Source organism: Suncus etruscus, chromosome 11 (genome assembly GCF_024139225.1).
Source record: "Suncus etruscus isolate mSunEtr1 chromosome 11, mSunEtr1.pri.cur, whole genome shotgun sequence".
NCBI classification, from domain to species: Eukaryota; Metazoa; Chordata; class Mammalia; order Eulipotyphla; family Soricidae; genus Suncus; species Suncus etruscus.
Window position 1 is genome coordinate 54,181,706 of NC_064858.1, and position 24,557 is coordinate 54,206,262.

At 40.3% G+C, this 24,557-nt stretch overlaps 1 protein-coding gene and 1 non-coding gene across 2 annotated transcripts in view; one reads left to right on the top strand and one right to left on the bottom strand.

Moving 5' to 3' along the window:
- ANKS1B (ankyrin repeat and sterile alpha motif domain containing 1B) overlaps window positions 1-24,557 on the bottom strand; it is a 1,587,094-nt gene that overhangs the window by 185,168 nt on the left and 1,377,369 nt on the right.
- On the top strand, window positions 5,648-5,754 carry LOC126023431 (U6 spliceosomal RNA). The gene has a single exon (XR_007500554.1). It is a non-coding gene; the product is annotated as a U6 spliceosomal RNA (small nuclear RNA).

Here is a 24,557-nt window from a genome sequence, read left to right on the forward strand (position 1 = left end):
AAGGCTCAAACCCACAGCCCAATCCTCTGCAGACTCTGTAAAATGCTCTCATTCATGTGTATGCAGACAGAGATATAATTCCAAAAAGTTCTTCATAACAGCATACAAATTTTAAATAAAGGCCTATTATGAATGAAGACTTAAACTGCATATGATGTACCTGGTATTAGAATCTGATGTGGTGTTTTTACTGACTACTACTCGACCTCATATTATTGCCATACCTACTTCCTTTGATTAGAGAAATAAGCTTCATGAAATGTGGTCAATAAATCTCACTTACTCATAATCAGTGAAGAAATAGAAAACAATTTGTTGGTGTTTGAGGAGAAGGCAGTGATTCCCAAAACTCAACGCAATATTCCTGAGAACTAGCTTAAGATCACTGATGATGTTCCTGTATTCAGTAGCACAGGAATGGAACTGTTTGCCCTAGTTGCTGAGTTTCTCTGGTAAACAAGTGCTCACATGCATAACGTCTGTGCTCAGAACCCAGAAAATTCCCATATCAATGTCTCCATTTCATGGAGAGGGAATCAAGTCCAAGAGTATGGTCTACTTGGGATACCACAGAACTAAGACTTGCACCTGAACACTAATGAATATCATTCCAAAAATATCACAGATTTGTTGGAGAAAAGCTATTTTCCTTTCTAGACTAGAGCCTGAATTCCAATTACAGTCTTTACATCTAGATGTACATGAACCCTAAAATAGTATTGCGTCTGCCCTTAAATAGTGTAGCATCTCACTGGGCCTTGTAACATAAACTATGCTACCTACATGCAAGGCATGAAAAATTGGGAGTTCAAAGAAGAGCAGGATTACTTCTAACTGAATGCAGGAAAAAGTGACAGATGTGACCAGGAACACTTTGATAAGATTTGAAAGAGCATAAGCAAAAGCATGAGGGACGATATGTTTTGAGACCGCCAGAGTTGATCAAAACTCCCATGATTTCCTCCTTCTGGTGAATCTTTGGTATCTAATGGTCAATTTCTCCCACCTCCCACCTCAACTTCAAGGTTCTATCTGCATTTAACTTTTTTAAATAAGATCTTAAAATAGTTTCACATTTTTTGATAAAACTGTATAATTTAAAATAAATTATGCTGAATTATAGAGCTAGAGGGAAGATGGATTAATACAACAAAGAGTGGAAAGTTTAGAGAGATTAAATGGCTAGAAGCTGTGTTATGAGTAAAATATGAGTAAAGTGCTTTAAAGGTAATGGCATCCTGAAAGGATTATATGTTTTTGATATAATTATTTCATATATTGCAATTACTACTGGCAGTGGAACGGAAACTTCATTTCCTGTGTAATTTCTACTAGGCACATGACATAAAGATTGAGCAGTGTTTTACAATGCACACCATTACAAAAGGCATATATCAATTGTAAAAATGCATATTTAATAATATATATATGTATATATATAGAATTCACTTTGAAAACAAATGGAGTTCTGGCTCTTTTACAGCCATTTTATTTAAGTTGTGACTTAACATCTCCAAATATAATGGATTTGCACATATCTGAAAGTCAGTTGAAATGACCTTTAAAAATTACGTTGGGGCTAGAGAGATAGTAGACACTTGCATGGTCTGATCCCTGTTGAATTTCTGGCTCCATATATAATCCCGATGGCATTTCCAGAAGTGATCTCTGAGCACTGAGATAGGAGTATACCATGAGCTTCACTAAACGTGGCCCAAGCACCCCCAACTCTGATCAAAAGAAAATAAATGAAACACTTTAATAGTTACTCCATTATAGAGCTAGAGGAAAGTATAAGATGTCTCATCTTGGGCCTGAGAGATAGCACAGTGATAGGACATTTGCCTTGCATGTGGTTGACCTGGGATGGACCTGAGTTTGACCCCATCCAGCCCACAGGGTTCCCTGAGCCTGCCAGGAGCGATTTCTGAGCGCAGAGCCAGGAGTGACCTCTGAGTGTCGCTGGGTATGACCAATGCCCCAAAAGATTCTCATCTCTTAAAATGCTATCTGTTCAGTCTTTGATGCAGAAGAAGACAAACAAGATGATCTCATTTATCTGTGGTATATGAAATAAATGTTCATAATGATGTAGTAAAGGGCCTTGTCTAGATTATCCTTGACCCAGAACACAGGGTAGACAAGCATAGAAAAGAAAAGAAATCAAGGGCCGGGCGGTGGCGCTGAAGGTAAGGTGCCTGCCTTGCCGGCGCTAGCCTTGGACGGACCGAGGTTCGATCCCCCGGTGTCCTATATGGTCCCCCAAGCCAGGAGCAACTTCTGAGCACATAGCCAGGAGTAACCCCTGAGCGTTACCGGGTGTGGCCCAAAAACCAAAAAAAAAAAAAAAAAACAAAAAAAAAAAAAAAAGAAAAGAAATCAAGGCAGAGGAAAGATGAGAAAGTGGAGGAATGAAGGAACATGAACAAGTAAAGGGAAGTAATCGTTTTGGTTATATTGGGGTTGGGGAAGAGTGCTAAAGCTATACATCCAAAGCAGACTCAACAACACGGAAAACATGAGATGTAAGCTGAAATTGCTTAACTTTAATGTGTCTACCAAGGTGTCAGGCAGGGAAGAGGGGAGGGTAGTTGGGAGAGGGGAATGACAGCATGAGAACACTGATGACATTGTTGGTGAATTGATGTTGAAATATTATATGCTTTTAACTCAACTATTGATAACTTTGTAAATCATAGTTATTCAATTGAAATAAAAAATGTCATCTGATCTATGTTACAAATTTGTGCCAACTATGAACCTTATGCTTATACAGAATTATGACAGGCATCTGTTGAATTAAGAACACTTTACATAGATCCTTTAACAAAGTTCATACATAATCACATCTTGATTAGTGTATATGTGGTAAACACTTTCCTCTCATTCCACACTTTCTACATGTGATGAGAGACACCATCAAACACCAAGCATCTCTCTCATGAGCTTCAGCCCAGGAGATCCCTTCCCCTTTACCTGATTTGACCAACTTCACAGTGCTTTACAGAGAACTCTTAATTTTTTCTCCACCACTAGCCAGTCTGTTTTTCAACTGTCTATTTGTTAGAGCCAAATATTTAGAAGTTATTTATTCCTGATTATTTCCTGCCTCTTCTCCAAATAAATTAATCAGTAAGACCTCTACGTACTATTTCCAAAATATATCCAGAGCCTGAATAAAGATGGCAAAATCCATTGTATCCCAGAATTTGTCTTCCCAAATACCCAAACTACAACAACAACAACAATAAAAAGGTAAAGCAGTTGGAATAAATAACTCAGTAGAACCTATGAAGGAAGGGAACATATACAGATGTAAATAAACTTAAAATCTAGAAGTCAAAAAAAATTATTCTAGAGCAAGTTATAGTATGCTTGGTTCTTAACCCTGTTCTCACTTCCTGGAAAATTGTTTGCAAAACTAAGAATTCTAACAACGTAAACTTTGAAAAATGTACACATAGCAATTTTCCTTGTTTGTCTTCACTTCACTAAGGAGTAATGGAAATATGCAAAATGGGAGAAGGGAGCAAAGGACTGACTTCAGGGAATCAAGATTTCAGGACAGCCTGTATGTGATGAGGAAACCCTTGGTTATTTCCCAGGAAGCTAGAAGCTTGTATAGAACATCTTACTTAATATTAAAAGAATTTCTCATAATCTCCCACTTCCCTTCTCATTTGGTGAAATAAATACTGAGAATAAGAATATTCAACAAAATCTAAGAAGGCACAGCTCTGGAAACTTAAGATTGCATATAGCTTGCACTATCTAGCTCTATAATTTCTACTCTTCTCTGCAATTTCTCCAGACTTCAAAATATGTAAATAGATTTAGGCAGTAAATCTCAGCTGAGAGAGAATCCTGCAGAAGGTGAAAAGAAGTGATTTAAGAAGTTATAACATGTCTGAAAAAAGTTTCACCCCAGAAGAGTGAAAAAATTGATGGTAGATATGCAAAGGAGTAAAGAGAAAAAGAGGATAAAAATAAGGTTAAAGAAAGGAAAGGAAGAAAAGAGGAAGAAAGGAGGGAAAAAAAGCAAGATTATAAAATGCATGGGCACTGCTTAAGGAGCAAAATGTTAAAATTTCATCAAGTACAACGAAGTAAATATTTTTGTGCATTTCTTACTATAAAAAGTATTTTACTAGGGGCCGATGAGGTGGTGCTAGAGGTAAGGTGTCTGCCTTGCAAGCGCTAGCCAAGGAAAGGACCACGGTTCGATCCCCCGTCATCCCATATGGTCCCCCCAAGCCAGGGGCAATTTCTGAGCGTGTAGCCAGGAATAACCTCTGAGCATCTAACGGGTGTGGCCCAAAAAACCAAAAGAAATTTTTTTCACTAACAGTTGAATCTTAAAGACAATATTATGAAAGATATGAATGATATGAAAACAGAAATAGTGGACCCAATAAATAAAAAAATGAGTATCAACACATGAATTAGAAAGATAGTACTTGGCCATAAGAAAAGATGAAGTCATGAAATTTGCTGCTATATGAATGGACTGGGATAATATGCTGAATGAATTAGTCAGGGAGAGAAGGACAAACACAGACAGATCTCTTTCATATGCAGCAAAGAAGCCTGGGGGGGGGGGAAATAACAAACGCCCAAGGGCAAAAAGAACAATGAGCAAGAAAATACGGGGAAATTTGCCTTTAAGGGTAGGGGCTGGTGGGAGCTGGGGTAGGTCAGGGAAGGGTACTATATGACATTGGTGGAAGGAAGTGGTCACTCTGGAGGAGACAGAAAGCTAAAAGTATGTGCTTGCTGTAGCAGGTAGAGTGTTTGCCTTGCATCTGGCCGAGCAGGGTTCGGTCCCCAGCATCCCATATGGACCATTGAGCCTGCAAGGGGTGATTTCCGAGGGCAGAGCCAGGAGTGCACCCCCCAAAAAAACCCAAACAAAAAAAAAACAAAAAAAAAAGTGCCTGCCATAGAGGTAGGCTCAGAGGCAGGATAGAAACTAGGAATATTGGTGGTGGGAATGGTCACTGGTCAAATGACTGACTAGTTTTGGAACATTTTATGACTGAAACTCAACTAATGGAGCTTGCTTGAAAGGTTATGATAGAAGCCACACCTGTCGGCTAGGGCCCTGAATAAAGCTGATGTCTCCTGAAACCTGATTGTTATGGGTTTTTTCCTCGTGGCTACCCTGAACCCTCAGACCCACTGGCTGGAGAGTTGCAGGAGCATGGTCCGGGCTGGAGGAGAAAGGCCTCTCTCCATCCATCCATCCATTTCACCATCATCCACCTCCATCTAGCCCTCCATAATTAATCTGTTTTACTACACTCAACCATGAATAACTTTGTAACTTTAAAATCCATGGTGATTCAGGGGTCAGAGCAATAGCTCAGCAGGTAGGGCATTTGCCTTGCAAGTGGTTGCCTTCCTAAATACCCCAAACTACAACAACAGCAACAACAAAAAAGGTAAAGCACTTGAAATAAATAACCTGATCTCTGGCATCCCATATGGTCCCCAAGCCTGCCAGGAGTTTTTTCTGAGCACAGAGCCAGGAGTAACCCTGAGCACTGCTGGGTGTGGCAATAAAATAAAAATAAAATAATAAAATACAATCCATGGTGATTCAATAAAAAAAATTTTAGGATAAAAAGAAACATTAAGAAACTAAATAGTGCTCGCTTTGGCAGCACATATACTAAAATTGGAACGATACAGAGAAGATTAGCATGGCCCCTGCGCAAGGATGACACGCAAATTCGTGAAGCGTTCCATATTTAAAAAAAAAAAAAAAAAAGAAAAGAAACTAAATAAACATCATTGAAAAATGAATTAGTAACACAGAGGGATTAACAAACATAGAAAACAAATAAAAATGATGGAATGGGGGCCAGAGAGATAGCAGGGAGATAAGGTGTTTGCCTTTCATGTAGAAGGATGGTGGTTCGAATCCCGACATCCCATATGGTCCTCTGTGCCTGCCAGGGACGATTTCTGAGTATAGAACCAGGAATAACCCATGAGCACTGCTGGGTGTGACCCATAAACCAAAAACCAAAAAAAAAAAAAATTATGGCATGAATGGAAGGAGAGATAGTACAGTGGGTATAGTGTCAAGCATGCAACCAACTTGGGTTCAGTCTTTGGCATCCAAGGTGGTCCCTTGAGAATTAACAGAACTGGATGTGGCCCCCAAAACAAAAATATGAAAAGATTAAATTATAAACTAAAATATATAGAAAAGAGACAAAGGTGATCCAAAATAAGGACAATATCAGCAGACTTAAACAGTGTATTGTATTACAGAACATTCTGATGCTGAAACTCAACACCTGGCTATGCTATTGAATTTTGGGGAGAAAGAATAAATTGCATGGGATCTGGGCAAGAAAAAGATAATTGTCTATAAACAGCTATCTCAGGCTGCATATCAATAGTGAATATGGTGAAGCCATGGAGTAATGACTGTAAAATTATAAGGGGAAGAAAGAACAATGCAAAAATATTATATTGAGTCACAATATTGTTCAATGATACAGGAAAATAGTCTGAATTATTGATAAAAAAGAACAAAACAAACTCAGAAATGCAATCACCACAAGTCTTTTTTGAAATAACAGGCCAATTCAAAAAACTAGAAATTGAGCTTCTATAAGATCCAGCAATAATGCTCCTATGAATATACTTTAGAGGCTCAAAACACCATGTAGATAAACACTCTGCACTCCTATGTTCATTGCTGCACGGTTTACAATAGCCAGAATCTGGAAACAACCCAAATGTCTGAGAACAGATGAGTGGATAAAGAAACTATGGTACACATTGGAAATGACACAGCTGTTATGAAGAATGAAGTCATGAAATTTTTTTATATGGATGGTTATAGAGAGTTTCATGCCGAGCAAAATGAGTCAGAGGGAGAGGGATAGACATAGGATGATTGCATTCATTTGTGGCATATAAAAATATGATAGTATGGCAATAATATCCAAAGACAATAGAGATGACAATGAGGAGACCAATCCATGGCAGGAAGCTTGACACAAATAGCAGGGGAATGCAATTATAGCAAAGACAATAGAAGTTATAAATGATCACTCTGGACAAGAACTAGGTGCTGAAAGGAGATAAAAGGATATATATTATATCCATTCAGTAACAATATTGCAAACCAGAGAGAGAGAGAGAGAGAGAGAGAGAATGTCTACTACAGAGGCAGGAGGGGGTAGGGCAGGAGAGAAACGGGACATCAGTGGTGGGAAAGTGCCACTGGTGAAGAGTGTTGGATATTGTATGACTGAAACTCAATCGTGAATAACTTTGTAACTGTGTATCTCACAGTCATTCCATTAAAGAATTTATTTATATAAAAATTAAAAAAATATCATTCACCTAAAGTGAAAACAGGCAGACAACTCAACAGGCTAACAACAGGCTTTCCAAGCTGGAAGCCCAGATTCCTTCCCTGGTAACACAAGGCCCCTTGGCATCTCCAGGAGTGACAGCCAAGCACAGAGCTGGGAGTAGCCCCTGAGCATTGTCAGGTGTGATCTACACCACAATAAAAGAAAAAATACAATTGATAGTGATTATTATTAAGATGAATCAATGAAGTCAGTCAGAAAAGAAGAGGATATACTCAGGATATGGGAAACTATGCATTTATTTTAATCATTTCTGTTTTAGCTTAGTAATTATGAATACATAATAGAAAGCATGATTTGATCAATTCAAATTAATTAAATTATTAGTTAAAAGGAAGAGAAGATCAGTAATGTGAGAACAGCACCTTTATAAAAGGTATAAGCAAGGAATTCATATAAAGTATTGAAAATTAGATTCTATGAGTAAAAGGCATAATAAAGCCAGCCCTGATGTGTAGTTATGGTAAAGCCAATACAGTTTAGGTTTCTAGGCCCTGTCACATGATTTATAATTATTTTCATTCTTCAAGGTCTGGGAAGAAGTCACAGAAAAGCATTCATAGGATCATACCTTTGGAGAATTTGTAAAGCATACTCCCTTTCTGAACTAGAGTCTCAAACTGTGTAACATTTTCAGTTGCCTTTGGCTAAAATATTTCATTATATTTCCTAAACCATTTCTTTATATTTTCCATAATCACTTTTTAACTAGAAAATAACTACTTAAGATATGTATAGGTAATAACTTTTGCTGAAAGAAGTCATTTATTTGAACATAAATAATTATTTTGCTTTTCTTGTATTTTTGCTGGTAAAGAAATGGAAACAAATTTTGATGGTTTTTCTTCAAGAACAGAATCTAGTATAATTTCATTGCTACCACTGTAATAAAATTTTTTCTATTTATGCATTCATATAGCCATTCCTTTAAACACCAATATTGAAATATAATTGATCTTTTCTTACATTAAGGATGATTATTTCTAGGTGTTGAGGCTATTTGCAGCAAAGTGAAAAGAACTCAAAGAGATTATGTGAAGAAAAATATTTCTTTCTGGACAATTTTACCTATGTGTGCAATTTAAAATATCAGCACATGTCAATGAACAAAATAAATAATTAACAATTGGCCATTAATAACAAAAAGCTTGTCAAAAAGACAGTCAGTACAAGTATGGAAATGGTCTAATGGATGGTGATAGAAATTGAAAATGACAAAAATTTAAAAAAGAGTTCAAGACAAAGAGGAAACAGAGGCTCAGCAGTTCAGTGCATGCTATTTTATTGATGGAGTATATCTGCCCCCCCCCCCATCAAGGTGCAGAGATTGGGAACACTTATGTCCCCCATATTAAGTTTACTAGTAAAATTGAGATTTCCACCACCATGATCAAGGCCCTATTGGGGGGATCCCCCACCGCATGCTTTAATGTGATGCCATGATTTGGTTTGATCCCTGTACCACTCTACCTTTAACACATACACTCACACAGAAAAAAAACTTAAAAAATACTTGTTTTAAGCTGGAGAAAAATAAAAATAAAGGTAGTGCTTATAAAGTTGTCTTTTAAGTCAGTTGTTTAGAAGTCAGAGTGCACCTTCTTCCAACTAAGCCACAGCATAAATAATAATTAATACCAAGATCAATTCACAAAAGTCTACTGGGCCCACCATGGGCTAAAATTTGTGCAACTCTAACAAAAATGTTAGAAGATCAACAATAAGAAAACTCATTGGACTAATAAAAAATTCAAAGACATAATTTATTTGCATGTGAAAAAATTACAACTATTCTCAACTGTTCTAACTGATGGAGATGTTTGTGTGCTGTCTGAAAGAAATTTTAAGACCTTTCTTTCAAGGATCACCAGGTTTTCTATTCTTTTTTTTTTTTTTTTTTGGTTTTTGGGCCACACCCGGTGACGCTCAGGGGTTACTCCTGGCTATGCGCTCAGAAGTCGCTCTTGGCTTGGGGGACCATATGGGACACCAGAAGATCGAACCGCGGTCCGTCCTAGGCTAGCGCAGGCAAGGCAGGCACCTTACCTATAGCGCCACCGCCTGGCCCCAGGTTTTCTATTCTTGATGTTCTCTGTCTAACTTCATCATGCACATCTTTTGGCTCCTTTGATAATAGAAATAGCACTAGTACCATACTAAATACTAGTTAGTCTTTCTTTGGGGGGTGGGGTGGGGGAAAGGCACAAGTGGTGCTCAGGGTTTCCTCCTGGCTCTTCGCTCAGGAATTACTCCTGGAAATAGAACCAGGGATGGCCACATGTAAGGAAAGAAACCTATCCACAATACTATGGCTCCAACCCCCTAAGTCTTGACTTGGGTCACTATCAAAAGTGCTAGAAGGGGAAAGAATAGAGTGATTTCCCCCCCACCCACCCTCTGTGTCTTAGGGGTGGAGGATGGATGCTGAGTTGAGAGGTATCTAAAAGCAGTGAATGAAAGGAGAAAAAAATTTAGTGACCAATAGTCAGGAGAGAAGCAAGAAGGAGGAAATTTTATCCTCCAAAATATCTTGATTTTTGTGTGGAGTAGTTCTTTCTAGGTGGGTGAAAGGAGGAAGAACTAATGTGCAAGAACTGTTGAAACTTGGGAGGGATGATATATTTTTAATTTGAGACTCTGTCCCAAATTTGCTTTGGCATGAGTTTTTATGACTAATCTACCTGTAGGGTGAAATAAATAGCATCGTTCATATCAGGAAAACCAACCAACCCTTGGGAGGTATTTAGGAACTTATGCTAGTCCTTCAATTTTGAAGGAAAAGCTACACTGGAAGCAAACAATTCAACCCATTATTTTTCCCAAAGTTGATGGCTAAGACAGAAAAAAAAAATGGCTGAAGAGCCGAGAGGTGCTGCATGAGAACTGTGAGTCTTCTCAGGAGAAATGAATCAGGAAGATAAAAGAAAGCTTATTTTCTCAGTTACATTTTATATTTTTATAAAAATAATGATAAAAAGGTCATGTTCTCTAAACACAGGGAAATAAGAATATCTAGCATGCTGCCTCGCACCAGATCATCCACTTGTTGTATTTACTTCCCACTATGTGTACATCAGGCTCAGACCTGATGGCAAATAAAAATCAGAACATAAAATTTAGGTTAGCAAACAAGTATTCCTATAAAAAAGGGCTAAACACAACACTCTCTTGTTAATATCTTGGCTTTTAAAATGGCCACAAAAGTGAGCTACAGAGCTGAGGACCATTCAAGCAGATGGCCCAGTAACACTGAGTCAATGCTTGGCTGCTGTCTGATTCCAGCATCTCCAGTGGTTGTTCAGAAAGGAGACGTGCAAGAACAGGTTAATGTGGGAATCTAGGTAAAGCTCGGAGGAGTGGATTTTCCAGAGCATATAGGTGTGTGGTGAGTCTTGACAAGTTACTAATTTCAATTTAGCTATAATGATTCCATACCCTTAAAAGATGTATCTGTACGAGTCATGGATAGAATTATAGGTATGTACCTGAAAATACCCTGTTAGTAGGAGAGGGGAGGATGAAGCATTTTTCTATCTTCCTCTTCTGCTGCTGCTATTACTGTGTGATGACATGCATGGTTGTGGGAGTCACACACATTTGTGGTGCCCTCATACATTCTGCAGGAGGTCACACTACCTGGCTGAGGTGTTCAAATTGCTCACTGGGGATGGCAGGCATCTGTTTATGGGGTGCTAGAGATCTCACTCCATTGTAGTGTTGGGGTCCCACAGCAGAGTTGCTGGATCTGCAACTGTACCTGTAGGCAGCCGTGGGGCTGGATCTTACAGCCCCCAGGCTGGTAGGTGGGCATATTGCCACTGAGTGATCCCTGGGCATAGTGGATGTATTTTTGCGTCTTTTTATTCAAGTCTTTTTGTTTTGTTTTGTTTTGTTTTGGGGGCACACCCAGCAGTGCTCAGGGGTTACTCCTGGCTGTCTGCTCAGAAATAGCTCCTGGCAGGCACAGGGGACCATATGGGACACCGGGATTCGAACTAACCACCTTTGGTCCTATATCGGCTGCTTGCAAGGCAAACACCGCTGTGCTATCTCTCCGGGCCCTCTATTCAACTCTTGCTTTGATCCTCTCTTTATTTCCTCCACTTACATATGGAGAAACTCCCAGTATTGTAAATACCAGAATTGAGATAGAGAACAACAACAACAACAACAACAACAACAAAATGCTTCACCTTGGATTTTCAACTAACCTTCACCTTGGATTTTCTAGCCTCACAATTTTTTTACAGGAAAAAAAATGACTCAGCTTAATCATGTTTTGAAACATCTCATGATTCCATGAGAAGGAAGTAAAACATATCAGAGGAACAATAAATGGTTTTTAATCTCATGCTAGAATTAGAAGAAAGGTTAATTTTTACATGAAAATTAGATCTACATAAAAATAGGTTTCTGGAACAAAGAATTATTGACAGGTAGGAAAATAAATGCACTCCCATAAAAGTTCTTTCTCAAGAAAATTATTAAATATATTGACAGTATCATACTTTTAAAACAAACATTTTTAAGAAATCAAATATTCATACTAGAGTAAAGAGATCAATCGCTATTGTCATCTTTCAGAGACATATACACACACTTTTTTCCTAGGTTTATTATCAATAAGCCTTGCTATTGAATACATTGGCAAATACTTATGCTGTTCAGTAGTAAAAATGAATTCTGGTCACACTTTTGTTAATTATTGGTGGCCTAGGGAAGACCTTGTACTTTGATTAATGGTATTGGCACCTGAGAATGCTGATAGATTCTGAGTTTTTGCAATAAATCTAAAATGTGTAAAAATGAAACATTTATGGAAATTAAAATACCTTACTGATGACCACTAATGATTCAATCAAGCAGACCTCCTAATTAATTTTACTAATGGTTCATTCCTCCTGGGACATTAACTGGCTTGATGGATTTTACTGTGACATATGTTGACACTAGCATCTGGTCAGAAACATCAACATCAATAAACTCTACCTGGTGTTTCTACAGACTCTGCCAATGCTGTAAACACTGACAATGCCAAAACATTTATTTCAATATAATATTTAGAGAACATATCTGCTTTCTATTTAGAGAAAGGATAACCTGCTTCAAAACATATGGTACTCAAGAATGCTTACTGAATAACTGATGCCATGAGAAATACTTGATAATCAATTGGAAATCATCTGCCCACATTGAAAACAAATGAAGAACAGCACAATGATTACCAAGCCTTTCCTATACACATTCTCTACTCATTGATACCTATAGAACACAAAGTAACTTTACACACATCTTATTGGAAAGAAAGTGAATTCCTAACATTTCAGACCAACCATTACCATGACAAGAAGTATAGGCATTACATATACATTACCCGAATTGGGTTAAACCTGCAAACTTTCAGAACATTAGTAATGGTTTCTAAATGGCCATTCAAATGGCTGACAAAGAAATGTACATACGGAAATGTACTCATACACATAAAAATGCTATCTCAAAGTATCTTATTAAATACTGTGCCATGCTCTGTCTGTATTAAAAACTCATTTTTACAGAAATCTTATTTCCAAGCAGAGCAACGGACTTTGTTCTCTTTCTCTGTCTCTCTCTGCCACCCTCCCCCCTCACCCGTGTCTCTTCTTAGCACAACTATAAAAATGCTAGGCCTCTTATTCTCAATATCTGGTTCTCTTGTCACTGATAAGGGGGGAAAAATTGCTTCCTCTAAAAATGCCAACGTACATTAAGTTAAGCCACAGCTATGCAGTAAAATTAAGTCTAGGCAAATAGCAACGACGGAGCCAAGTTTCATGCTTGCACAGGGCGACTTACTCTTTACCACTTTTCCTAATATCCCGTCCCCCTCTGAATTTGGAACTAAAACAAAGTCTGTTAATAGGGTTTTGTTTGATACTGTTACAAAGCCTCCCAAGTGCTTGGCACCTGTTAGAAGTCCCTTTGCAGCCATTCCTCCTTTCTGATCCCAGGCATACCCCTGCCTTCACACCAAGTGCTAGTCAGGACAGAGAGGACAGCGCCCCACACTGGGAAGCAGTTTCCTAAAGAAGAAAGCCAGAACCGGTCATTAGAGCCGGTTCAATCCCAGTGCGTGCACACCATGGTGCAGACACTCTGCTGGTATCTGCTCATCTGTGCTCATCAGTAGAGTACAAAGGGTTCAACCGCAGAGATTCTGCAATCGCCTGTGCACTCCTTCTTCCAGCTCCACAGTTCAACCAGAACCTACCTGCAAAGATCGGGGTTCAGCAGAATATCTGGCTCCCATTAACTTGGGGCAACCTTGGGAAAAGTCTCTGGCGGCCCCTGAATTACAACAGCCATCTCTCCATTCTGTCTTTGCAGATGCAATCGTCTACACAGCCAATGTCCTATAGAGGGTTACAGACTATGAAAGGACCCCCAGTTTCAAACACCTTCAATCTGTCCCTACTACATGTGCAGCGCTTCTATCTACAGCTTTGCTCATCAGTCCTTCAAAGTGGAAAGAGAAATGGAATGTGCAGCCCGGCCACCCGTCTCTGAAATACAAAGCCCTTCTTCTGAGCGGTCCATTGGTTTTAGGGGACTCATGTTTGGAGCCAGTTGACTTGGAGAAAAATATACCCCTCCCCCCCATAAAAATGCGGCAGTGATAGCATCCTTATACAAACAAGACCTTATTTGGCTTTGGCAAGTTTGAGCCTGGAGTAAAATAATATCCAAGTTACAATCACGGAAACTGGAATTTCTAAGGAAATGCTGACCTGACCTTCAGAAAGCAGCAAATTGCAGCTTCTGCTGCTCAGTGACTGTTTGCCAAGGCGTAGCATGGAAAGTCCGCGTCCGCTTCACCCTCCGCGTCGCCCACGGACAAGACACACACCCAGAGGGGGCCCCCCCCAACACTCACCCTTCGGGCGCCGGTTCTTCAAGCTACTAGCGACAGGCGGTTCAAAGCCCACCTGAAAGATCTCTGGTCTGTGCGGGTGGAGAACAGATGACCTCTGGTAGGCAGCTACTCGGGAAAGTCACCCCCCTGGGAAAGGTGGCTGCCATCCGCCCGTCCAAACTCCTGGCAATCCCGAAGATGTGGAAAGAGGGACATGCGCCCCACCCGAGGGGAGGGAAGATGGGTAGGGGCGCCCATATCCCACCAGGGTGTTGGACAAGAAAAAAAAAAAAACGCACACCCAGGTCTCGCCCGCTAGCTTAGGCTGCAACAAATGCCCCCTCTCCAGACCTTTCCGGCGCCCTCGGGGATTTCGCCCACCCAGGTTCTTTCAAGAATCAATTTTTAAAAACCCGTCCTCTCCCCTGCCCCATCGGCAGCGCCACTTCTGGCATCAGCATCTCGGCGCGCGGGGGCCGGTAGCGCGGGGGCAGCCGTGGCCCGCGTCGCCCGCGGCCCCGCAGCTACTCACCCGAACAGGGGGTCACTGGCAACGGCGGCAGCGGCCGCGGGCTGGCGGGTTCGGGCCCCCGAGGACGCGGACATGGGACTGGCACCTCCGCTGCCCTAGCCGCGGGCTCTGAGCATCTTGCGGGGCACCTCGGCGAACGCGAGCGGAGCGGCGAGGGCGAGCGCGCCGAGGAGGGGCGGGAGAGGCTCCGAGCCTGGCCCCGCCGCGCCGCGCCGCGCAGAGCGCCCGGGCTCTCCCCGCCAGCACCCCGCGCCCGCGCGCGCGCCCCCCGCCGCGCACCCCGCGCCTTTCCTAGCCGTGCGCGCTCGCACGCGCCTCGCACCACGCGGCGCGCGCCGGCCCGGGCCGCCTCCGAGCGCGGTGCCCAGGGCGCTGCTGCCCATTGTTCTGAGGCCGCGATTCGCCGGCGAGGGTCGCGCCGAGGCTTACCCACTCCGCTGGATCCCCGCGGCGAGAGAGGCGCGGGCCCCGTTGGCGTGCGGGGGTGCTGGGCGCCTAGTTCGGCGGGCTCCTGCTCGCCGGCGCTCCTGCTCCCGCTCTGGCTCCAGCGCTTCCCGGGTTACTATGGATATTGGCACTCGCCGCCCCCGCCCTCGCTCCCAGCCCGCCGCGTAGCTCCGCCGGCGCCAGGTGACCCGCTCAGCAGGCGCTGCAGCGGTGGCGGCAACCGCGGTGGCTGTCGTGGCCGTGGCCGCCGCCGCCGCCTGGGCAAGGAGGAGGAGGAGGACCAGGAGGAGGAGGAGGGGAAGGGGGTGGCGGAGGAGGGAGAGGAGGAACAGGTAGGTCCTCCCACTTAAACTGCTTTAAGTTTCCCACGGAGTGGGAAGCCACCCCCACATTCACGCTTGCGGGGACAGTGGCTCCATCCCAGCGACCAGGGTTCCAGCTGGTCTCAGAGGGGGCACGATCAGCCTCATCCCGGTCCTTCCCCGTCACTGGTGGACTTTGGAGTAGGGTCTTGACCCGTCTGCCCCATACATGGCTTCCACCAAACGTACTACTGAGCTATCAGCAACAGTTGTAGAATGTACTTTGGCACAAGCTTCTCGTGGAAAGCACGCCAAGGAAATGAAGTACATCTGACCTCAGAGGATAAGGTTTTTCTCTCATTAACACCAGAAAAATAAGAGTTACGTGTGTGGCAGTGACCATGACTGCAACCCCATACACTTGAGTTCGTTGGTGTTTCAAGGGCTCATTCCAAAATGTCAGTTGCTCAGTTAGGCTGGGATAAAAACAGAGGACAGCCAAGGTCTAAAGAGCGCTCATGGAGTCTTTGGAAAATAAATTGGGATGAAATACTGTAAGAAAAATGGTCTTTCTGAAGAAAAACAGAAATATATAACATCAAAATGCATTACAACCGGCACTAATCATCCCCTCTATTGTTCACTTCAAGAGATACACTGAATGGCTTAAACCTGAAGAAAACAAAGAATTTGATCAAGTGCAAAAAATGTAGGGCACTCAAATAGAAACATGGATTTCTCTTTTTTGTCTTGTAATAGGTAACATTTACTGAGCACTTATGACTTGCCAGGCATCTGTGAATTACCTTGTTTAATTCTCACAAGTCTACAGTGATAGCTTTTATTATCCTTACTTTACAGATGTCAATGGGTGAAAAGGCTTAGCAAGATCTACAGATAGTAGTTCTGGGACAATATTTGCTGTCTTCAACAGAAAACACTCCTTGAATATGCAACCAGTTTTCAGTCCCTTCTAAAGTCACTAACAAGGAATTTTCACTGGTGAACTTTCAAGTTAAAAGTATATCCCAAGTTATCTGCACACTTGAGCATTTAACCACATAGAAACTATTTCTCATTCACTTAAAGAGTCGCGGAGGCTCTTAGAGCTTCATCTTGCACATATAAAGAAATAAAACAGGTGGACATTCCACCCCTTGTACTGTGAGTGCATTTGCATAATTATGTCTTCTGAGACCAGCAAACGTTCCAAAGGTTTGAAGATCAGACTATTTCATTTAAATTTTCACTATTTGATCCAAACGTCCATAATTTGAGATGGGATAAATGTTTTCTAAGTATGATAGTCAGAGGGATAACTTGAGAATGACATTTCCACCTGTACCATTCTATTCTGGATATTTCTGGCAACAAAAGTGGGCTATCTCAAAGAGATATAATATTTTGGTCACAAATTCAGACTCCTTAGAAAAGAGCCCACTATTATTTTTGCACCATATTGAGTCCTTCGCACTACACTCATCTTGGGTCTGTAGTCCAGACCAGTCTGTAGCTCTAAAAAATGAGTTCGGCATTGTAATTGGCCAATGCGGGAGTTGGGAAGGGAAGCTGCTGTCCATGGTGGTTTGTTGCCACTCTGCTTGGCATGTACAATTCAAACATTATATACTAGAGTTCTCATGTCAGAATATAATGGAGGGGTTAAAGGACATGCTTTGCCTTTAATTTGGGAGAGGTGTGATCAACTCTGGTGTGATCCCTAGAATCACATGGTCTCTGGATAACTGCTGGATATGGCCTGGTAGTTCCTGGCACTGCAGTACTGTGACCATATTTTAAGGAAAGCTCAAATCAGAAGGCCCTCAGGGCTCCCCCAGTGCAGATGGCCGAGAAAAGACCTCAAAGAGAGGTTCCTTGAAAAGTGAGGGTAGTATTTCTCAAGCTTAAGTAATAGTTGCAAGCAATAGTTGCAAACATTTATTTGGCCTAGTAAGAATCTCCCTGTTTCTGTGCTAAGTATGTATACAGCTGAGCACTTACTTCCATAGGACAAAATTAGTACACATAAATATGGCCTTGATTAAATATCACTTTACCTAAGAAAATCAGCATCAAGAAAAACATAAAAATTACTTTGTTATTTTCAAAGTAAAATTAGTCCTTTAAAAGATGTTCTGCTCACTCAGATGAAAGGAGCCCTTCATTGACACCCAGGGTCCAGCCGAGGAGTAAAAAACTTTGAAATGTTAAATTTTGCCCTTAGATACCAGAGAAGCCTCTGGCTCAACTCCCCTTTGTCTTTTAATTGGAACTTATCATTCAGAAAGTATGTAACCCACACTAAAGGTCTGTGAATTTTCTGTTGTGAAGAAACTTACAGATCAAACAGAATGTACTGATAAGCTTGTTGCTAACAAGAAAGTACAATTCTTTAACCTTGCAAGAAAGCAGATGTAGGAGGTCTCTCACACATAATATTCATGTTTAAATACACTCCTGTAGTATTCAATAAACACACACAATTCTGATTCATCACAACAACTGAGTGTGTCTTTGTCTTTTGCCGAACCCCGCATCCACTTTCTTGGGGACCCAAAGAACTCCCTGAAGTGTTCAGACAAGGAGGCCCTGGCACGGCAGGGCTCATTTAACACTGCATTCTATTTTTGTTTGTTTGTTTGTTTTGGTTTTTTTGGGTCATACCCGGCAGCGCTCAGGGGTTACTCCTGGCTCTAAGCTCAGAAATCGCTCCTGGCAGGCTCGGGGGAATCAGATGGGATGCCGGGATTCAAACCACGGACCTTCTGCATGCAAGGCAAATGCCTTACCTCCATGCCATCTCTCTGGCCCCTGCACTGCATTCTTTGGTCCCAGCACTAAACTAGCCAGCCACACTAACCAAAATTCTCATGGATAGGTCCCACACACTCTGAGCATCACTTGGAATCACTCTTATCCCCTGTCTCCCCTAATACTGAAGTTCTAGAAATCTACATGAGTATGGTAGTAATGAAATTCAGTGTGAACCTTCAGGTAAATGTATTAAAATAAAAAAGTTCTACCAGCCTAATCTCCTATGGATTGGGATAAAGTATTAAATAACTCACAGAAGAATGATGTTTTATTTTCTAATAGAAAATGGTCTTTCATTAGAAAGTTTAGGCTTTTTAGTATGCTAAAACAGCATAAAGGATATGAGATATGTGCTGAAAACTTCATATTATTCAAAAGAAAGTTACTGCTGAAAGACATAAAGATGCCTGTTCATTGATATCCCCTAATTGGAGGTAGGAGAAAACCCACAAATTATTGCCATTTATTTAGAAAGTCACTATGTTATTGCAGAATATTAATATATTGATTATTTATTTCTTTACTAGTTTTTTTCTGCTAAAATATTTGAATTATAATGCATTCTTTTAAAACACAAATGACACCAATTTCAGGCTCTTTTACTAGGAAATTATCTACATTATCTACATTATCTACTACCACTTTTTAGTAATATATTTTTCCTTGAAAGATAAGATAGTTGAGAAAAATTTTATAGAATACCAGTTCTTAACTTCTCTATACCCCCTAAGTAATGAAAGGCATTCACTATAGGACAGGTTATCATAAACAACCCATTGAATATCAACTGCTTGTTTGAAAACTTCAATTTTATATCATAAATGATTAGCATTTGGGGTTCTTCAGTTATAAGAAATTAACCATTAAAATGGCTTGCATATATATTAGAACCTGCTAATAGTATTCTATTATAAAATTTAAGAGAAAGGGCAGGGGTCTCAAACTCAATTTACCTAGGAGCCGCAGGAGGCAAAGTCGGGGAGAGGCAGGGCCTCATAAGGGATTTCACAAAAAAAAAAAAGTCCTCAAACATCATTATTAACAGTTTTAACTATTTCTTCTGAACATGAATAGAACATTGAGTGAAGATCATGAACATGGCATCTTTTGCCTATTCCTTGCTGCCAGAGACTTGAAAGCACTTCTTCTCACAAATCTGAACCACATTTGGCTTTAGAGAGGAAGCAGTTGAGACCCTTAGTATGGCTTGAAGATGATCATCATTAAGTCTAGACCTGCACTTTGACTTATTGAAGTTCAATGTGGAGAATAACTTTTCACACAAATATGTGCTCCCAAAAAGGCACATTCGGGAAAGCTCAGGGAAGCTGGGGGGGCAATTCTCTCAAAAATTGCCCATGCATGTCTGCTTTTCCACTAATCTCCCTGAACTTGGCTTTGAGATCAGAGTTGCATTGCAGGTCAATGAGCTCCATTTGATGCACAGGAGGGGCATCTTGCACATTAAAGGAAAAGGGGTCCACAAAAATTTGGAAAGTGGCTCTGTGCTTTTTAAAGTCTGCAAATCTGTGATCAAATTCCTTCTCTAGCTTAAAAATAGCATCAACATATTTCTCACCACTGAATGGTATGCCTGTATCCACAAGTTCCTTGCATGCTGGGAAATGACAAAGGTTTGTCTGAGAGAGCTGGGATTTCCATAACACAAGTTTTGTGGAGAATGCTTGTCATAGGCAGCACTGATAAGCTGCCCCGGGCCTTGTAACATCTTGTTTAGTACATTCAGCTTATGTGTGATGTCAACAAGAAAAGCTAAGTCCATGAGCCATTTGTGATCACTCAACTCAGAAACAGCATTCCCATCCTTCTCCATGAAGGCTTTCACTTCTTCTCTCAACACAAAAAATCTTTTCAGGACATTTCCCCTGCTGAGCCAACGTACCTCGGTGAAATAGAGCACATCTCCATATTCTGACTCCATTTCCTCTAAAAAAGCATGGAACCTCTTGTGCTTTAAGCCCCTGCATTTGATTTGGTTGATGCATTTCACAACAACAGACATCACATTGTCACATGGCAGGCATTTACTGCAAAGGCCCTGCTGATGGATAATGCAGTGAAGAGCAATGGCCTTCTCTACACCCTCCTCTTCAAGTTTTTTTTGAACAAGTGCCACCAGTCCATTTTTCCTCCCTGTCATCAATGGCGCTCCATCGGTTATTATTCCAACAAACCTCTTCCATGGCAAACTGCATTCTTAGTGGTATCACACAGATGCCGAAATATCATGGTGGTCTGGCCATGCATTGGAATTATTGTGAGCAGCTCCTCTGTCAATTCAAAATTGCAATCAACACCACGAACATAAATTGTGAGCTGCACAGTGTCTGTTATATCTGTGCCCTCGTCAAGAGCAACTGAGTATGCATCAAAACATTTGGCTTTCTCACACAGTTGATGATAAATGTCACTTGACATGTCAGAAATGCTCTCTGCCACAGTGTTGGCAGAAAGGCTGATTTTGCTAAACTGACCTTTCTTTTCCGAACAGGTAATACTTGCAGCCTGTAACATGCATTTTTTTTTTAACAAACTCTCCATCTGTGAATGGTTTTCCTGCCTTAGCAATCATCTCACTAACCATGTAACTAGCTTCGACTGATGCAACGTTCTCTTTAATTGCTTTCTTGAAGAAATCTTGTTGCCTCGTTAGACATGCTTTAAGACTGGCAACCTGCTTGGCTCTCTCATTTCCTTGATATTTTGCACATTCCTCAGCATGTTTAGTTGAATAATGGCGTTTCAAGTTGTATTCCTTCTGCACTGCAACTTTCTCTGAGCAAATAAGACATGTGGGGATGCCCCTGTGCTCAACAAAGAAATACTGCATCTCCCACTTTTCCTGAAACTGTCTGTGCTCGTCATCAATCTTTCTCTTCACTGCAGACTTTGATGAAGTCATGATGAAGGTATGACAAAATCTAACTCTGTAATAAACTTCTCTCCCTTCTCTCCCTTAGGCCTCCAATAATGCAAGGGACAGCAGGCAGGAGCAGCAGAAATGATGTCTGTACTAGGTGCAAAATATTCACTTACCGAATATTCACAATAAAAAAATCGCATTAGTAAGAAAAAAATCGCAAAAAATCACATTAAACATTTTCATACCCCGAATGAAACTGCTCGGGGTATGCGAATGTTTAATGCGATTTTTTTCTTACTAATATGATTTTTATTGCAATTATTTGGTAAGCGAATAATTGCAAATACTGTGATATTTAAAGGCCGGCTGCGGCCACAAAATGTTGTACGGAGGGCCGCAAACGCCACATGGGCTGCAAGTTTGTGACCCCTGAGATAGGGTAACACTTCTAAGAGAAAGGTAAAACCCAGTAAAACTTTGTCCAGATTTATAGAAATGGAATTATAATGATTCATTTGTTTGGAGGTAGTATTAAACAAGTTCTAAGTTCTTAACCATGAAATCAGTCATGTGGGTTCAAGTAATGACTTTCCAATGAGTAGTTCTATGATCTTGAGTAGGTTAGCTTTTGTGAGCCTAACCTCTCCTATTTGTAAGATTTATATAATAGTGAAAACTATTTAACAAAAGTGGAGCAAGGAGAAAATGAGATTATTCATGTTTTCTTGTCTTGTTCACAAGCCAGTTTTTTTCAATCTCATTACTAATCAAATACTTCATGTTACTGAAAGGATATTTTTGCAGATGAGATTAATGTCCATTATCAGTTGTCTTTAAGGGAGATCACCTGACATGATCTCATTTCATCTGTTGAGGACCTAAAATCTCTCTTAAGAGAAACTTGAAACTTCCTGCCCTTTCTTGCTCTTTCTGGTGGTTGTTCCTACAGATTTCAGACTTGTCTTGTCAGGCTCCACAGCCACATAGGTTAATACTTTGGGTGAAATTGTTCAATAGATACCAGTTTTTAGTTATGCTTTTCTGGTTGTGCCCTAATATATATCCTTGGTCAAGCATTAAATGTAGCATCTAATACATAATAGGCATGCAAAAATGTTAGTAAAATGATTTATAGAAATCTTAGTGAAAGATTTCTCATATTCACAGCATTCTGGATTTGCCTGGATAAAACTTTTTAAGAATTATAAATCCAAATAAAGATAGCTACTTACTACCTCCAGTGATAGTAATCGCAAGTAATGTTTTAGCTAAACTTAAAGAAAATTTTCAGCCCACAAGGATGAATAGCCTATCCAGAGTTAGGTAGGGGAATTACACATCTAGACTGAGGACAATTTACTAGATTAGAAAGGCAATAAGCACAAACACAGTCACTTCTCCCTCAATACAAGAGATTCAACACCTGAAAACTAAAATAATTAGTTTTCTGCTTCAGCCATAAAATCTCATTATATAATACAAATTCATTTCTGATATTAGGTTGAAAGTCAATGAAAAATATTTAAGAGATCTGTTTCCAAAGATTGAAGAACTGTTATATATGAGAAACTTAAAGCAAAATACCTCTGATCTCAATCTTAATATTACATATTATTCTAAAATTATTATCCTATTAGTATGTTGAGGATCAAGTTCTTTGTTTTGCCATTTATTTTTTAAATAACAACCTTTACAACCTACCGTATATACTCAAGTATAAGCCAACTCGAGTATAAGCTGACCCCCCCCCCATATTTTAACCTAAAAACTGGGAAAACTTAGTGACTCAGGTATTAGCCAAGGTGTAAAATGCAGCAGCCACTGGTAAATTTCAAAAATAAAAATATATACCCAAAACAATCACAATAATTGAGGAATAAGTAGGTTAAATGTTTTTCAATATTTACTGCTGAAGAAAAACTGTAAACTAGGAACAATAACTTTAAATCTTTAAATAAAGTGCAGAAAACTGTTGTTTAACAGGTAATTAAGCTAAATCACAAAGGTTAAAATCCTTCAAAACTGAATTCCTCCTCCTCATCATCTGTATGTCCAAACAGAGCTTCAGCTGTATAGGATGTGAGGGTATCAGCATAGACATTGTCATCATCACTGAGTTCACAGATATCATTATCATTGCTGTCGGTCCTATATAAAACACAGAATATTATGGGTTAAATAGTTCAGTGGCATATAGTTCAGTTCTGTGCCTACCTCTTCAGCTCAACTGTGGACTGAGCTAAAGCACCACCCCCTCCAGCAGACAGCAGAATGACTTGAAGACTATATGCATTTGATTTGGTGCGCACACACCACATCAAATAACCTGTATGACCCGAGTATAGTCTGAATTTGGGGTTTTGGGCACAAATTTTGTGCCAAAAACTCAACTTATACTTGAGTAAATAGGTATATAAAAATAGGTATCAAGGTCAGGGAGATAGTTTAAATGGTAAAACACATATCTAACATGTTTAGGATCCTGAGTTAAATCTAAGCAGCAAAAACCTTGCTTCTCAACTGATGTGGGGTGACTCATTCTTCCCAAACCCATTAACTCTAACACTGCAAAACTCAACATCAGCTATCTTCTTCCTCTTCCCAACCTCCAGCACCACCATGATTTACTCTTTTATTTTAAGCTGGCATGGTACAAGACTACTTCTAGAGATTGCTCCTATCATTCAGGATAATATAAAACTTAAAGATGAAAAAAATCTCAAATGAGTAGGAAAAAAAGAACCTGGGTAATAGTCTCCATTAGAAACAGGATTAAAAGGTGAGATAACTGGAGAGATTGCAGGAGTTATGGCATTTGCTTTGATTCTGGCCCACCCAATTTGATTACCAGAGCACATCCAGGGGTACCCCAAAGCATAGAAATAGGGATATGCCCAGAGTACCACAAATGGCTCCCAAAGGGAAAAAATTTCAAAATAAAAGGTAGTGAGTAAATAGAAGAGAGTGAGAGTCTTCTGATAATATTAAAGGGTCAGTCTTTGGGTGTGGCGTTGGAATTGAAAAAAATTAAATTGTATATATTTGTATATAAGTAAATTCAGTAGTTATCCCATGATACTGTAAACATAATCAGTGAATATTCAAGCATAGTACATAAAAGTATTTCTATACATTATGCCAAGATTTTTTGAATGCCTGTAATGTTAACCATTAGGCTGAGGGATCATAAGTTAGATTAAATCACTTTGTGTGATTCTTTGATTGGGTAACTAGTAATCATTATGGATTTAAACTAACATATAACTTACTCAGGAAAATAGCAATATGCCCT